We start from the raw sequence: 6000 nt of genomic DNA on the forward strand, positions 1-6000 counted from the left end.
TAAAATAGCACAATTGGGTAATAACCATCATGTTTCAGTGGAAACATGAGTCAGATACATCTTGGGATCAGTTTTATCTTGTTATTTACTAGGTAGTGTTGTTGGCTAAGATAGACCAAGAGAACTTCACCAGATCTTTTTACCTCAAGTATATCAGTATCTGTATGAATAAAATGCATTTTAGTTGGGAGAGAGGTTGTTTGTTCCCTCATCAATGTCTATAGTCTAGTAACCTCTATGTTTTTCCTAATAGAGTGAAAATCACACTGAGGCCAAAAAGTTAATTACAGAAGTGCATCTTTCATTACAATTTCTTTTGCTAAGATGCCTTTCATTATGCAAATAATCAGCTCCATTTTCTAAAACTATACTCTTTGAAAAACATTTTTTAAAAAATTGGGGTATAGTTGCTTTACAATGTTTTATTAGTTTCTGCTATATAGCAAAGTGAATCAGCTATATGTATACATATATCCCCTCTTTTTTGGATTTCCTTCCCATTTAGATCACTACAGAGCATTAAGTAAAGTTTCCTATGCTGTACAGCAGGCTCTGATTAGTTATCTATTTTATACATATTAGTGTATATATGTCAATCCCAGTCTCCCAATTCATCCCACCCCCCCCGGACCCCCTTGGTGTCCATACATTGGTTTTCTATGTCTGTGTCTCTATTTCTGCCTTGCAAACAGGTTCATTGGTACCATTTTTCTAAATTCCTCATGATTGCATTAATACACAATATCTGTTTTTCTCTTTCTGACTTACTTCATTCTATATGACAGTCTCTAGGTTCACCCATGTCTCTACAAATGACCCCTTTTAATGGCTGAGTAATATTCCATTGTATATATATGCCACATCTTCATTATCCACTCATATGTCGATGGACATTTAGGTTGCTTACATGACCTGGCTATTGTAAATAGTGCTGCAATGAACATTGGGGTGCATGTATCTTTTTGAATTATGGTTTCCTCAGGGTATATGCCCATGAGTGGGATTGCTGAGTCATATGGTAATTCTATTTTTAGTTTTTTCAGGAACCTCCATACTGTTCTGCATGGTGTCTGTATCAATTTATGTTCCCACTAACAGTGTAAGAGGGTTCTCTTTTCTCCACACCCTCTCCAGCATTTATGGTTTGTAGATTTTTTGATGATGGCCATTCTGATCAGTGTGAAGTGATACCTCATTGTAGTTTTGATTTGCATTTCTCTAATAATTAGTGATGTTGAGCATCTTTTCATATGCCTCTTGGCCATCTGTATGTCTTCTTTGGAGAATGTCTATTTAGGTCTTCTTCCCATTTTTTAATTGAGTTGTATTTTTGATATTGTGCTCCATGAACTGTTTGTATACTTTGGAGATTAATCCCTTGTCCATTGCTTCACTGCAAATATTTTCTTCCATTCTTAGGGTTGTCTTTTTTTGTCTTGCTTATGGTTTCCTTTGCTGTGCAAAAGCTTTTAAGTTTTATTAGGTCACACTTGTTTATTTTTGTTTTTATTTTAAACAAATATGTTGTACAATAATTAAAATAATGGAGAACACCCTTATTCTTTGATGTACCAGAAGGCTGTCTAAGTTAAATATTGTTAGTATATAATATTGTCATCAGAAAAACTAAAGATATTGTATATCATTCACTGGTTGGATTTGTTAAGCTGTAGATTTTTTCTTTTGATGTTTACAATACAGTTTAACCACCTTCATCTGAAAAAAGCTACAATCATCTTTCTTCTTAAAACACATAGTAAATATACACAGGTTTTGACAATAAAAGCAAAACAAAAAAACAACAAAAAGAATGAAATTTGCTAGCACAGTAAATTCTCTTACGTCTTTCTTTTAAGAGAGAGTTACATCACAAGGAGGAAAAATTACTGGAGACAAAGTAGTAGAAAGGAATAAGAATGGAGAAAAGTACACCATCACTTAGATTGCTAACACTTGCATAACTACAAAAGAGAATGTTTACAAATAAACCTTTTTTTGGGTGTAAGACAAGAATGCTTTTCTGTACAAAATGAAATTTAAAGTGGAGGAAAACATTCTGTTGAATTTGAATTTAGTTAATGCCTTTTTTACGCCAGAAATCAGGGTTTACTCTCAGCGGCATGGTTCATGGATGTTAAAGACATTAGCTAAGTCCCTTACCATTTTTAGGTTCATTTTTTTGTGATTGCCTGCATGTTATATCCTTAATCCAGTTTTTTTTTCCTTTTTAATCCTTGACAACATTCCTCTACATATGGCAAAATTATTTTTGTTTAAGTTAGAAGAATAAAGGGAAAGAAGAGAACTCAATAGGCTCCACACACCTAAATTAGCTCTATTTACCTAAACCTGCCTGACCCTCCCCTTCCAGCTGCAATCCAAATATTTTCAGGGCACAGTGACATGAAGGATACCAAAAGTGGTTCTTGTAATGGATAAACAAACCACAAATAAACTTGCTTCTTCCCCATTTTTATCCACCCTAATTGTATATATATAAAACAATATCTGGGGGGAAAAAAAGATGGCGGCGAAGTAGAGAGACGTGGAGTGCATCCCTCTCCACAGATGCATTGGGAATGCACAGAAGGACGCAGTCATTCCCACAGAGAACCAGCTGAACACCAGCAGACGGCCTCGGACACCAGAAAGGGCTGCGGGGAGCCTGACATAGCCGACTGAATATTCGTCTACTCCAATACTTGGACATTAGTCTGAGGCTTGCACCGTCTTCTATAAACACCTCTATCACCAGGACAAGCAACCCCAAAAGCTTGGACAACCATGAGGAAACAAAGAAACACCATGCAGGCAAAGGAGCAGGAAAAAACCCCACAAGACCAAATAAATGAGGAGGAAATAGGAAAAATGCCTGAAAAAGAATTTAGAGTAATGATAGTAAAAATGATACAAAATCTCGATAACAAAATAGAGAAAGTACAAGAAACAGTTCATAAGAACTCAGAAAAACAAACAGCAATGGATAACAAAATAACTGAAATTAAAAATACTCTAGATGCTATAACCAGCAGAATGACTGAGGCAGAAGAACGAATAAGTGAGTTGGAAGATAGAATGGGAGAAATAAACGCCACAGAGCAGGAAAAAGAAAAAAAAATAAAAAGACTAGAAGACAGCCTCAGAGACCTCAGTGATAACCTTAAACGTACCAACATTCGAATTATAGGCATCCCAGAAGAAGAAGAAAACAAGAAAGGGTCTGAGAAAATATTTGAAGAGGTTCTAGTGGAAAACTTCCCCAACATGGCAAAGGAAATAATTCACCAAGTCCAAGAAGCACAGAGAGTCCCATACAGAATAAACCCAAGGAGAAATACACCAAGACACATATTAATCAAACTAACGACAATTAAACACAAAGAAAAAATATTAAAAGCAGCAAGAGAAAAGCAACAAACAACATATAAGGGAAAACCCATCAGGATAACAGCTGACCTTTCTACAGAAACTCTGCAGGCCAGAAGGGAATGGCAGGATATACTGAAAGTCCTGAAAGAGAGAAACCTACAGCCAAGAATACTCTACCCAGCAAGAATCTCATTCAGATTTGAGGGAGAAATCAAAAGCTTTCCAGACAAGCAAAAGTTAAGAGAATTCAGCACCACCAAACCAGCCTTACAACAAGTGCTAAAGGAACTTCTCTAAGTAGGAAACACAAGAAAAGGAAAACACCTACAAATACAAACCCAAAACAATTCAGAAAATGGTAATTGGAACACACATGTCAATAATCACTTTAAATGTAAATGGACTAAATGCTCCAACCAAAAGACACAGACTGGCTGAATGGATACAAAAACAAGACCCTTCTATATGCTGCCTACAAGAAACCCACTTCAGACCAAGGGATACATATAGACTGAAAGTCAAGGGATGGAAAAAGATATTCCATGCAAATGGAAGTCAAAAGAAAGCTGGAGTAGCAATACTCATATCAGACAAATTAGACTTGAAAGTAAAGACTATTAAAAGAGACAAGGAAGGGCACTACATAATGATCAAGGGATCCATCCAAGAAGAACATATCACAATGGTAAATATCTATGCCCCCAATATAGGAGCACCTCAATACATAAGGCAAATACTAACAGCTATAAAAGGGGACATCGACAGTAACACAATTATAGTGGGAGACTTGAACACCCCACTTACATCAATGGACAGATCATCCAAACAGAAAATAAATAAAGATACACAAGCTTTAAATGACACATTAGAGCATCTCGACTTCATTGATATTTATAGGACATTCCATCCAAAAACGACAGACTACACTTTCTTCTCAAGTGCACACAGAACATTTTCCAGGATAGATCACATCTTGGGTCACAAATCAAACCTCAGCAAATTCAAGAAAATTGAAATCATATCAAGCATCTTCTCAGACCACAACGCCATGAGACTAGATATCAATTACAGGAAAAAAACTGCAAAAAATACAAACACATGGAGGCTAAACAATTCACTCTTAAACAACCAAGGAATCACTACAGAAATCAAAGAGGAAATCAAAAAATATCTAGAAACAAATGACAACGAAAACACAACAACCCAAAACCTATGGGACGCAGCAAAAGCAGTTCTAAGAGGGAAGTTTATAGCAATACAGTCCTACCTTAAGAAACAAGAAAATGATCGAATAAACAACCTAACCCTACACCTCAAACAACTAGAGAAAGAAGAACAAAGAAACCCCAAAGCGAGCAGAAGGAAAGAAATCATAAAGATCAGAGCAGAAATAAATGAAAAAGAAAGGAAAGAAACCATAAGAAAAATAAATAAAACTAAAAGCTGGTTCTTTGAGAAGATTAACAAAATTGATAAACCATTAGCCAGACTCATCAAGAAAAAAAGGGAGAAGATGCAAATCAACAGAATTAGAAATGAAAAAGGAGAAGTCACAACGGACACCTCAGAAATACAAAACATCATGAGAGACTACTACAAGCAACTATATGCCAATCAGTTGGATAACCTGGAAGAAATGGATACATTCTTAGAAAAATACAATCTTCCAAGACTGAACCAGGAAGAAATAGAAACCATCAACAGAGCAATCACAAGTACAGAAATTGAGGCAGTGATTAAAAATCTCCCAACACACAAAAGCCCAGGACCAGATGGATTCACGGGCGAATTCTATCAAACATTTCAAGAAGAGTTAACACCTATCCTTCTCAAACTCTTCCAAAATATTGCAGAAGGCGGAGCACTCCCAAACTCATTCTACGAGGCTACCATCACCCTGATACCAAAACCAGGCAAAGATGTCACAAAAAAAGAAAACTACAGACCAATATCACTGATGAATATAGATGCAAAAATCCTCAACAAAATACTAGCTAACAGACTGCAACAGCACATTAAAAAAATCATACACCACGATCAAGTGGGGTTTATCCCTGGGATGCAAGGATTCTTCAATATACGCAAATCAATCAACGTGATACATCATATCAACAAATTGAAGGATAAAAACCATATGATCATTTCAATAGATGCAGAAAAAGCTTTTGACAAAGTTCAACATCCATTTATGATAAAAGCTCTCCAGAAAATGGGCATAGAAGGAAATTACCTCAACATCATAAAAGCCATATATGACAAACCAAAAGCCAACATTGTTCTCAATGGAGAAAAACTGGAAGAATTCCCTCTAAGAACAGGAACAAGACAAGGGTGTCCACTCTCACCACTGTTATTCAACATAGTTTTGGAAGTGTTAGCCACAGCAATCAGAGAAGAAAAAGAAATTAAAGGAATCCAAATTGGAAAAGAAGAAGTAAAATTATCACTCTTTGCAGATGACATGATATTATATATAGAAAACCCTAAAGACTCTACCAGAAAACTGCTAGCACTCATTGATGAGTTTAGTAAAGTAGCAGGATACAAAATTAATGCACAGAAATCTCTTGCATTCCTATACACTAACAATGGAAGAGCAGAAAGAGAAATGAAGGAAACTCTCCCATTCAC

The sequence above is a fragment of the Hippopotamus amphibius genome, chromosome 1, assembly GCF_030028045.1.
Source record: "Hippopotamus amphibius kiboko isolate mHipAmp2 chromosome 1, mHipAmp2.hap2, whole genome shotgun sequence".
In the NCBI taxonomy this organism is placed as follows: Eukaryota; Metazoa; Chordata; class Mammalia; order Artiodactyla; family Hippopotamidae; genus Hippopotamus; species Hippopotamus amphibius.